General features: G+C 57.5%; 1 long non-coding RNA gene across 1 annotated transcript; it reads left to right on the forward strand.

Moving 5' to 3' along the window:
* The first annotated feature begins 9,443 nt into the window (after positions 1 to 9,443).
* LOC311530718 lies at positions 9,444 to 10,826 on the forward strand. Its single transcript, XR_014714076.1, has 3 exons — positions 9,444 to 9,695; positions 10,428 to 10,616; positions 10,721 to 10,826. It is a non-coding gene; the product is annotated as an uncharacterized lncRNA (long non-coding RNA).
* The last annotated feature ends 1,074 nt before the right edge of the window (positions 10,827 to 11,900 follow it).

An 11,900-nucleotide genomic window follows, 5' to 3' on the forward strand; every position in this document is an offset into this window, starting at 1 on the left:
TGCTGGAATGTCAGGATCCTGGAGGCGCTGTCACCTCCGCCCTAGGGCAGTGTTCGGCATCCCCCTGCTGCTGGCTGAGTTTCTCCGTCCCTTGGCAATCAGACAGACTCTTGTTTTTACAGCCAGTCGATCGCCCTCGTGTCATCACCCTGCCTGCTGGCTGGGCAGGGAAACTCCTGAGGTCACCACCCTCTCCAGCCTGCCTTGGGCTTGGAGAGTGAGGAGGAGGGCGACGGACGTCTGCTGACCCTGAACATCCGCCATCCATCATCCCATCACTGAGAGCAAGTGAGTGGCATTCGGATTCCTCGGTGTCTTCCCCTGTCTGTCTGGGGAGAGGCAGAAACAGGGGGAGAGACTATCTCCAAAGGGGGATTTCCTTTGCAAACAGCCCCCAAGAGCCCCTCACTCTTAGGCCAGGCAGGGGCTTCTTCAGAGCCGTCTCCAGTGTGTTTGGAAAGGTTCCAGCAAAGGGGCTCCCAGCCCTTCCCTTGTGGGACACTGTTCCCCAGGCTGAGAGTCTCTGAGCTGGGCCAGACCCTGTGAGCTGCTGAGCCTGGAAATCAATGGGGAACGAGGAGGGCCCTGGTCTTCCTGTGCTTACGGTCTTTGTGACTTTGATGTGGAGAATGGTTTCCCAGGAGAAGTCCGGGCTCCTGGCTTCTGTTCCTTCTCTAGCCTGGGCGGGAGAGTGGCCTGGGACGACAGGAGGGGGCTGCTTGTCCAGAGTAACCGATGGTCTTTGGGACTGACCCCATTGCTGGAAAAGGATGAGACTTCCTGGCTATTGCAGGAGCAGGGATTACGAGGGGGAACGTTGGGAGCAGATCATGCAATGAACTCCTGCCCGTGTGTGTAGATGGCACTCTCTGCACTCCTGTGGGGGCAGAGGGTGCGGCTGTGGTTGGAGCAGGGAGGAGGAGGGACGGAAAAGGCCCAGGAGTGAAAGGCTGCCTTGAGCCCAGACTCACCCCTGCTCCCTGCTCGGTTCCAGGATGGCCAGGCTCCTGCGGATGTTGCGGAGGAAGGCTCTGCAGGTGGCCCCAGAGCCTGAGGGAAGCAGCTGCCGTCTTCCCAAGGGGCAGAGCAAGCCCTGCGTCCCCGCTGGCGGGGAAGCAGGTCCCGTCCAGGCCAGACGGCGGAAGTGCCCGGCCTTCTGGAAAAGGACCCCGGCTCCCGGCGCAGGCGCCGAGCTGGGAGAGGCCCCGACCAGGCCCCAGTGGAGCTTGGCCAGGCTGCGGTTTGGCAGACAGGACCCAGCCCAGGAGGGGCGCCGGGCAGGGTGGCTCTGGGGCTGGTTGTGTGGGCAGCAGCGGCCCCAGGAGCCCAGCCCTCCTTCCCATCAGGAGGCCTCGCCCTGCCCGGTCTCTGAGGCCCTTCCAGCCCCCGCCGGCCAGGAGGGGGAAGGTCCCTGTCCCAGCACCGGCAGCTCAGCCTGGGACAGCGGCAGCACCTGGGCCTCTGGCAGCAGCCAGGCCGACGGGCGCCACTGCTTTGTTCCAGGTGAGGAGCCAGGCTGGGCTCCGGGAGGGCTGAGGACGGGATGTGAACACCCTGGGCCCAGACACTCTCCCAGGGGTACGGGGGGGGGTTCCCAGCCCAGGTGTCTGGCCTGAGCCCCGCGAACCCCACGGACAGCAGCAGCCATCACACAGCTGCCCCTTCCGCAGGGGGACCTGGGGGTGGGGGCGTGAAGAGCTGCTGCCACTCTGGTCCTTGCTGCTCCGGGCGGGGGGAACAGGCACCTCCCCTGGAGTCCTGGGCAGGGGAGGGGGGCTCTGCTCTGGGCTTCGGCAGCTGTTGGGGGCTGAAGGCATCCCTGAGAGGGGGGTTTGGGGCCTGATCTGCCCTGGGGGCCTGAGGTGGGAATGGGGGTCTTGAATCCTGCTCTGCCCACCACTCCCCTGTCCTTCCCTCCCTGGTGCAGGGACCCCCCTGGATTCGGAGCAGGAGGAAGGGGTGGACGTAGCCAAAGATGAAGCTGCTCTCAAGGTCATCCGAGAGCAGCTCCAGTGCAGAGATAAGGTACGAATGTTCCCCACCTGGGCTGGAACCAAGATTACCCTGTCCCTTCCCAGCATCCCCACCCCCTGCCGAGGGTCTTGTCCCTCCTGATCCACCACCCCTAATGGGGCCCTTTTACATCCATAGTGTGGGACCCCCAGATGGGGGTGTTTGTCCCACAAGAGCCGAGGTCGTCTCCCCCGACAGGCACTGTCCCAGTTCCTGATCCTGCTTGCGTAGGAGTGGTGGGGGATTTGGAGAATAGGTGGGTCCCCACAATCTCCCATTGAGGCCTGAGCCCTGGAGCTGGTGTGGGTAGGGCAGGAAGGTCCCTCGCTAACAGGTTCTCTCTCGCTATACCCCACTCCTGGTGGGTCCAGGATGAGGGGCAGCAGCTCCTGTTCCTTCAGGCCATCTACCCCGCATGTCTGGCTGCACGGGAGAGAGGGGAGGACACGCTGGAGCCGCGCTGCTGCAAGGTGGCTGTGGTGAAGAGGATCGTGGTGAGTGAGACACTCCATACGGCAACTGGAGGGAGGGCGGGAATTGTGAGGCTGTGGGGCAGCTGAGAGTGGGGGACAAGGAATCACATGGTCCCAGCTTGGTCGTCGGGATGGGGCTGAATGGGGGCAGTTTTGACAGGGAGGAGGAGAGAAGGGGATTGGGAGTGAGCTGGGCAGGAATCCGGGAAGGGGGCAAGTCGGATGGGCAGGAAGGAATCGTAGGAGCGGGAGGTGGTGGGGGATCCTTCTGGCCATGTGAGGCACTGGCTGTGTCATCTCCTCCCTGGGAGGTGTCAGTCGGGCCTGAATCTCACATGCTCCTTTGTGTCCTTCGCGTCTCACAGGAGCTCATCGAGGAGCTACCCGATGACTCGTCACCCAGCACCGTCCTCGCCCACTCCCTGGCTGCAGTGGGCAACCTCTGGTACCAAGACAGCCCCACCCCCCTCACCCCGCCGGCTCCCCTCACCCCAGTGCTGCTCAGGCCCAAGGCTGGGAGTCACCGTCACTGTCCCTCCCAGAAAGAAAGGGAGTACTTGTGGCACCTTAGAGACTAACCAATTTATTTGAGCATAAGCTTTCGTGAGCTACAGCTCACTTCATCAGATGCATGCCGTGGAAACTGCAGCAGACTTTATTTATACACAGAGAATATGAAAAAATACCTCCTCCCACCCCACTGTTCTGCTGGTAATAGCTTATCTAAAGTGATCATCAGGTGGGCCATTTCCAGCACAAATCCAGGTTTTCTCACCCTCCACCCCCTCACACAAATTCACTCTCCTGCTGGTGATAGCCCATCCAAAGTGACAACTCTTTACACAATGTGCATGATAATAAAGTTGGGCCATTTCCTGCACAAATCCAGGTTTTCTCACCCTCCACCCCCTCACACAAATTCACTCTCCTGCTGGTGATAGCCCATCCAAAGTGACAACTCTTTACACAATGTGCATGATAATAAAGTTGGGCCATTTCCTGCACAAATCCAGGTTCTCTCACCCCCTCACCCCCCTCCCAAAAACCACACACACAAACTCTGGTGCCTGGTGCCTCTGGCAGAGATGGTGGGGTGGGAAGGGTCACTCTCTCCTGGTGGGGCTCTTCTTTTCACTCCCATAACATGACAGTGGCCTTGGGGAGGGGCTCACTCCCGGGCTCAGATACAGGAGGGGCAGCAGGCTCCAGAGAACAGGAGCTATTCCTGTCCTGCCACTGTTTGTCTGGGACGCCTTGGCCTTGTCATTCTCAAGCTCAGTGCCTCAGTTCCCATTCTCGCCAGCCTGTGCCTCTATCCCTGTGGGTTGGTGTCCTTGTTGGAGACAGTCCCACCCCCATACTGCACAGTCTAATACCAGCTCCTCTCTCTTGCCAGCACCATGAAACCTGCCCTGGAGCCAGCCCTAGAGACCCACCTCTTGCGAGCTGCCCTTCACTCTGTCTTCACCCTGGGCACAGAGAAGGACACCACCGACATCCAGGTACCTCCTCCTCCTCCATCCTCTTACTTTTCCAGAGTGGTCCTTGGTCCCTGCTCCCTTGATTAGCTGGAGCTCCAGATTTAGGGGTGGGGTAGCGGAGATGGAACAAGCTGCAGGGTTGAATCCTTGCCTCCAGCAGGGAAGAGATTGCCCCTCCCTGGGGGATTTCTTTCTTTCTTTCTTTCTTTCTTTCTTTCTTTCTTTCTTTCTTTCTTTCTTTCTTTCTTTCTTTCTTTCTTTCTTTCTTTCTTTCTTTCTTTCATAAGCCCTGTTTTGCCCAGAAGCCCAGCTTCCATCCATAGCAACTTGGCTGTTTCATACTCTTCTGCCTACAAGGCCCTCTGCAAAGACCTGCTAAGCTCATGGATCAAAGGTCCAGGGGTCATCAATTCTTGCGAATTGCCTGCAGTGGGATGTGAAGGAGAGAGTCCAGGAGATGTGTTTGGGAGTCTCCCCAGTGCTTCCCAGAGACCCCTCTTCCCATCCTGTGTCAGGTGTAGGCCCAGGTTTCCTAACTCTGACCCATGCTTTGCAGGCTCTGCACAAAGTCATCCCAGAGGTCCTGGATGCCATGCTGGGGAACCTGCTGGCAGAGTCCCCAGACACAGACAGGCTCCACTTCATCTTGGAGGTGAGCCCCATTTCACCTGAACTCTTTGGAGGACTGGTAAGGAGAGACTGGAAGATCCATTTTCTACTGTGTCCTCCTAGCTGGGTCCCCAGTGGGCCGTCCTTGGTTGGGGAGGTCAGTGCAAGCAGTATCAGGTCCTTCCTTCTTGAGGGACAAAGGAAGGAGCTGGGACTTCAAGCCAGAGCTCTGCCTGGTTCTGCTGAGCACTAACCACACGGCTCCTGGCTGTCTTGGGGAGTGAGAGTCTGAAAACCCACCTTTCCCCCACCCCTCCAACACACACACCCCATGAGATTTGGGAGATGGTTCTCAGAGAAGAGGCACACGCTCCTTCCTAGAGAAACAGGAGGATCCCAGGGAATCAGCCCTTCCCTCTGATCTGCTCTGAAATTCCTGGGGGGATTGTGTTCTCAGTCACTCCCTCCATCCGCCCAAAGATTTTCGTAGCAGAGAAGGGCCGAGGGTTCAGTCTCCTTTTTGGTGAACTGTTCAGGAATCAGGAGTTCTGGGAGGAGGGGACCAGCCCCGACCCCGAACATTGTCTGAATCTAGAGAGACGCTGACAAGTTGTGACCTGCAGGGTACAAGCTGCGTCCTGGGGGAAAGAATCCCTTTCTAAAGCTATGCCATCAAGGCCTCAGATATTCCCCCCTGTGCAGAATGTCTCAGGCCCCTGGGGCTGGGGGTATGGGGGGCTCATTTGCAAAGCAGGTGCACCTGGCCACTGAGTCTGACCTGCCTCCTTTCCCCACAGGATATCAACTTGTGGGTTGTGTCCAGGGTGTCGCAGGAGCGAGCCAGGGCCATCAGGAGCAGCACAGCCCTGCTGAGATACACAGTCACCCTCCCTGAGTTTGACGTAAGTGACCTCCAACCCCAGCTTGCTGGCTCCAGGCGGAGGCGGGCTGGCTCCAGCGGGCTGCAGGATCTGCTGCTCCCGGGGCTGTGGGTTAGGAGGGTTCTTCATGGGGAGGCAGAGTCAGAGCAGGGACTGAGCTAGGCTTGAGTCAAGTTCTTCTTGTCCTGGCTCAGTGTTGCCCCTGGGCCTTTAAGGGGCCCATGCTCCAGCCCCTGCTTGGCATCCCAAAGCAGCTCCGTGCTCCCTTGGCAGCAGAGCAAATGAAGGATCGATCTCAAGCTCCTCTCCCCCAGCATCTCCTGCAGAGGAGCAAAGGGGAAGGAGCCCTCTGGCCCAGGGGAGCTGACAGGAAAATGCTGATGGAGTCCCCTCTCCTCTCTCTTCCATTAGATCTCTGCCGAGTTCCCCAGGATGGGTCACCATGTGGCCCAGCTGGCTCTGTTTGTCAGCGATCCAGACAAGGACATCAGCCGGCAGGCCAGGGAGGGGACCTATCGGCTCTACCAGCTGCTGCTCCAACAGAGGGGTAAGGAACCCAGCTGGGACACAGAACCCAATAGGTGACTGAGAGTGACCACAGGTGGATAATGGGACCCCAGACCATTTCTCTCAGACTGACCCCAGCTGGAGGACAAGTCTCTCTCTGCCTCTGTTCTTCTCCACTCCACTGTGGAGCCGCCAATGGGATTGGAAGGACACAGAAACTGCAACCAGAATGAGGAGAAAAGTCTCTCTCTCTCTCTTCCAGGCCTGACCATACATGATGCAGAAGATCTCTGGTGCTATGACTGGCACCAGGACAGAAGGCTCTTGGGCTACAAGAATACAGCCAGAGTGGGGGAGGTAAGGGTACTGTGCCAGGGTCTGACACAGCTCAGGGAGTGTGGCTGGCTGGGTTCCCTGCAGTGGATGCCTCCTGGAGACAGGAAAAGAGCCCACTCCTTATTTCCAGCTCAGAGTTCCTCATCCAGCAACCAGTGGGACAGGCTGGTGCTAAAGGTCCCACATTGGAATCTCGCTAGTTGCCGTGATTTGAGTGTCTTACATGGCTGCATTGCTCCATGGCATAAGGAGGATCCCCGGGTGGGTGAGTTAATATAGGATTATGGCTCTGGGTGTCTCTCTGTTCCTTGTCCCCCTGGCTAATCCCCAAGTGTCTGAGAGGAGAGCCCTGAGTCAGTCAGTCAGGATTGCTTGATCAGACCCTTGTTTAATTCCCTGCACCCTGTAGAAGCAGAGAAAGGAGGTGGGCTTTGCCCAATTCCATTGCCGGTCAGGAAGCAGAATGCCCCAACCTGGGAACTGGGTAGGGGACATAGTGAGCTCCAGAGCCAATATGGACCACATGCGCCCCCCTCATGTCTCCAGACCCGGCCAGGGAATGGCAGAGTATCTGGACCTCAGCCACTGTTCCAAAGATGCACATTGTCACTGTCCCAAGTTGCGGCTACTTGCTGCACAAGTAGAAAATCAAAGACACGCTCCTCCCGCCCCCGTCTCACAACTGTGGTGAGAATATCCAATCCTTCGAACACACCGTAACACAGTGTCCCCAGCCTGGAGTCAAAGGTGAAATGGGTGATTGCCACAACATCACAGAGGAGGCCCTGGAGCGGCTCCTGGATCGACAAGGGCATCGACAGAACGCTGCTCCACAGACGCCCCGTGAGAGAGACTGTGTGAGCTTGTCCCGCCTCCCACAAGCTGAATTGCTTCCGCAGAAGAAAAGTCTCCGAGGAGTGTCTGGGATGGGGACTGGGCCATGAGTTTCCTTGTCCTTGTCAGGCTGCAGGTTGGATTCCCTGTGAAGAAACCAAGGAGATGCAGAGGCCATTCCCAGCAACGAGAGAAATCACTAAGCTGCGGGGAAGAGACCTTTGGTCTGTCAGCTCCAACCCCCTCCCTACCTTCCCCCACATACACTCCGCTAGCCGCTGAGGTGCAGGAGATCTCTCTGCTGGAAGCAACACAGGGTCCCCTGTCGTCTCTGTGCCCTGCACAGCAGAGTGGGCCTGCTCACACACATTAGAGATCCATTTCTAGCCCATCCTGGCCCCTGCCATAAATTGCCTTCCGAAAGAGCCACTGGAGGCTTTGGTCCCTAAGCATCTGCGATCTTTTAATAAAGGGGCTTCCCTGAGCCCTGGGACCCTGAAAGCCTCCTGGGGAATGAACTGCCTTGGCCACAGCAGCTCTCTTCCCCGCCCTTTGGGGCACTAGACGCCATTGTACCGCCAGGACTTGGAGGCTGGCTCTGGCCAATCTGCTCGAGCCTCGTGTCCTCTTGGTTTTAGGTCTTTGGAAAATTCTTCTCCATTGGTCAGAAGAGATCCTTCCTGCAGACAGCAGTGCTGGCCATCCACGACCCCGTGTTGCTTGTCAGCCAGGCTGGGCTGGTGCTCGTCTACTCCCTCCTGGGGGAAGCCCACCAACTGATGGGGGTCACGGTAAGCAGCTGCAATCGACTCAGGAGCTTGGGGTGGGGGCCAGGGCCTCATTCCCATCCTACCGCCATTCGCTGGCCCGTTCAGCAGGGCTGCCATCCTGTGGCTTTAGCTTTTGTCCCTGGGGTTACTTGGGGAAAGGTCTCAACCTCTCCCCATCCCACTTCACTGCTTCCAGAATCCCTTCTGCCCCCCGCCACCCTGCTAGAGCCCCCTCCCTGCCCTACCTGGGTGGGGATGGAGGTAGGGGTAGAGGAGAGGGTTCTAGGAACTTGAGTGGTCTCCCCAGGTGGGTTGGAGATGGAACAGCTGTCAGGGGCACGGATGGGGAGGTGGCAGGAGCCCACCCGACAAGAAGGGGGGTTGGTACTGAAGGTCACTGGAGAGGACAGCAAGCCTCCATCCTGGGCGTCAGGAGGGTGAATCCACCACTCAGACATGAGCAGTTGCTGGGTGGAAATGATGGTGCTGGTTCCAGGTGCCCTTAATTCTCCCTGATTCCTGGGGAGTGTCTCCGTCTCTGACATGTTCTCGTTCCCCTGCAGCACGAGGATGTCACAGCCAAGATCATGTGCCAGCTTCACATCATCCGGCACTTGCACCAGATGCCCGAGGCGCTGCAAGGGCTGTGGCTCGTCTGATGCTCTTAAAGGTTCCCCTCCCTGTTGAGCAAGTCCCGCTCCCTGCTGCAGGTACTGCTCTGTTTCACTGTAAATGCGGGGCTAGTGGAAGCGGATATGGAGGCCCCTAGCACTCACAGAAATTCTCTGCCCTCTCTGTGGAGCTGGTCCTTCCCTCGGCCCCCCAGATTCCTTCATCTGGGGCAGGAGCTCTTTCCCTCCCACCCATACCCCTCCCCTCTTTCCTTGATCTCACCCCCATCCCATTCCCCGTGCTCCCAGGCAGAGATCTTCCTGCCCCATATGGCGCAGAAGGACCTCTCAGAGTCTGACATGAAGAGGAGCCTCCTTCCCCCGTGTCTCCTAGGCCCTGGGGTGTGTGACAGCCTCCCAGATGGGTGCAGTCAGAAGCTGAACCACCTCAGGGAGCAGTGGGGGCAGGTCCCTTGTCCGAGGAAACCAAGCAGTGGTAGTTCTCAAAGAGGCTGAGAGGGAAGACCCCATTCCCTCATGGAGGTAAGAGCCATTGACTTCTTTGGGCATCTGGGTTTCTTGGGGGAGAAATGGGATCCCTGCTGCATAGCCTGGCTGGGAGCTTCCCCCATCCTTGGGACAGAGACATCTCCATCAATGTGCCACCCTTGTTTTTTTCCTAGCAGGAGGCTCCCCAGAGAACTCCTCAAACCTGTTCTCTGGGAGCGTTTCTGGGAGGAGGCTCCCATCCCTCAGTCTCCAACTCAATCATGCAGTCTCTTTCACCTAACATCTCCGCTCTCCAGCTCCACTTCCCGCAGCAGGACAAACGGACCTTCAGCTCCTAAAGAACAGACTCTGACCTCCTTCTGATCAGCAATAGGGTTTCACCATCCCCTCAGCAAACCTGTCAGCTGGGCTGGACCGGATTTGGAGTCCAGGGTAGGACTGGGTTCTCTCACCGTCCCTAAGGAAGGGGACACAGAAGACCATGGAAACCCAAGAAGGGCAGGCCGAGCCGAAATCAGGCTGAGGCAGAACTCTCCACGAGGGTGGAAGACCTTGTTTCTGTTCAAGACATTTTTGGACTTTGTTTGGAAGGAGCACGACCCAGGAAGGAGTGGAGTAAAGGCCAGTCACCTGGTTGGAGGGCTGAGTTCTCAGCCAACAAACTGCAAGAGTGAGTATCAGCGGGGTTGCTAGCCCAGCTAGAAAGCGGTGACACGAGGCCTGGCCAGCATCTAGCGGTGAGTGAACTCTGGTACGCACCTGCTTCCATTCTGGAAACAGCCTGGTATTGGAGAGTGGGTGGGGAGAGCAGGGAGGTGGGAGGGCTTCCTGAGGCTGGGGTGGGGAGGCAGCTGTGGGGCTGGCAGGGGAAGGACACGGCCCAGCTTGTGGGAGGGATCCTGCTGGCTGTGTCTGGAGCCCTGTGTAGCCTCTTCTGTGGGAAGTTCCCATGGATCAGTGGGGCCTGAATCTCTCCTGCTCCTTTGGTCTCTTTGGGCTTCACAGGAGATGTCTGGTGAACTGCCCTTGGACTCTGGGCCCAGCACCACTCAGAAATTATTCGCTACCTTCAGAGAGACAGGGCACAGCTCAGCCTGTTGGGTAGGCTGGAGACTCACACTTCACTCGAACACCCAACGCTGAGGTGCTTTGGGAAGCACAGTAACAAAGAAGAGATTTAAGTGAAACTAAGCAGGAGAAAGAGACAAATTTCAAACAGACAAAGAAAACAAAACATACTTTGTAGTGACTTAAACTGAACCTTAACAAGTCACAATCTTTGCCTTAGCAGTTTCCAGACTAACATCTCAGCTTTCCTATCAGACCTTCTTTGATGTCCCTGTAGGGTACAAAACCACTCTCTCGAATCCGCTGTTTTGATTGCTTCATCTTCTGGTTTCAGACCCTCTGTTCTCCTTCTGGGCTGCCTGGACCCTGACTGTAACATCTCTCTGGCCCAGCCTCTTACACAGATGTGTGCTGCAGCCAGCCCAGCGCAGGGAGCAGTGGGGACAGAAGATCTCATCCGGTCAGACCAAGAAACAGGGGTCCCAGTGAGGCTTAGATGGAAGATCCCAGGCATGTCCTGGAGGTAAGAACTGTCCACTCTTCTGGGCACTTGGGGCTGTTGCAACAAAGAAGGGGCTCCTGTTCCATAGCCTATTTGTCCTTATGACTGTGTTTTTTTATTCTCAGAGGATGCGTCCGGGACCCTGGAGACTCTTTCGTGCAGGAGGTTTGAGCGGGGAGAGATCACTCACTGTCATGTACAATGGCTCATTAACCCGGGTGTGCAGGGTTCCTGGGAGCAGCCACCCTCCAGCACGCCACCTGGAAGCCTACGAAAAACTGCTTACCTAGGACTGACGAAGTCCAGACCCAGTTTGAGGCTCCTATTGGCAGAGTCCCAGAGCAGCTAATCGGCCCCCAGGACCTCCTTAAACCAGCAGCAGGAACAAGAAGCTGTCTGAACACCCGAGCTCCCACCCGCCCCCTCTGGACCGCGAGTTGGCTGTTCCTGCTCCCACTCCCCAGGCTTGATTTCCTGGCATCCGGACTCGGGGTGACTCATCTGACTTGAGGTGCTGAACACAATTTGGTCTTTTGCTTCTGCTCTTCCAGTGTCCTGACCCAGCTGACTCTCGACTCCTGTCTCGTGAGTGTGGACTCTGCCTCTGCCCACTAGATCTGGCTGCCCATGACTCGGCCATGACCCTGACTTTTCTACAATTCCTCCAGTACCCTTTTCTGCTCTCCAGCTCTGCTCTCCCAGCAACACACACTGATTCCTTGGCTCCCAGAGTCCTGCTTACCTGCTAATCAAGGGCTCAGGGGGAGAGCTTGTCTTGCCCCCTCCCCCACCACAGCTGCTTTTCCTCAGGGACTCTCTCTAGCGCAGAGGAGAATCCGTCCTGGCAGCAATTCAGGAAGTCACAGAAGGGACGGTCTGCTCAGCTCTCTCTGCAATGCCACTGCCCGAGACCATTACGAGTGGGTGCCCAGTGACTGCGCCGGCAGCTCCTTGAGAGACTCCTGGGGGCAGGGTAGTCGTGTTTCCCGGTGACCGCGGGAAGCCATGCAAAGAGTGCGGCATTGAGGAGACTCTCCTGCTGTCCCAAAGGGTTTCTGTTCTCCTGCACGGTCAGACCGTGGGGCCGGCTGGCAGAATGGGGAAGAGCTGGTTGGTGATGAGTTGGAGGAATCACCATAGAGGTGGCAGCAGCTGCAGATCCTGGAGTCCCTGTGGTCGGGTTACCATGCGTCCGGATTTTCCCGGACATGTCCGGCTTTTTGGGTTTTAAATCGCCCTCCGGGAGGAATTTGTAAAAGTCTCCAAAGGGCCGGGATTTCCCTCCCAATGCAGCACTCTGGGGGC

This window comes from Lepidochelys olivacea (assembly GCF_965140295.1).
Source record: "Lepidochelys olivacea isolate rLepOli2 genome assembly, chromosome: 14".
Classification (NCBI taxonomy): Eukaryota; Metazoa; Chordata; order Testudines; family Cheloniidae; genus Lepidochelys; species Lepidochelys olivacea.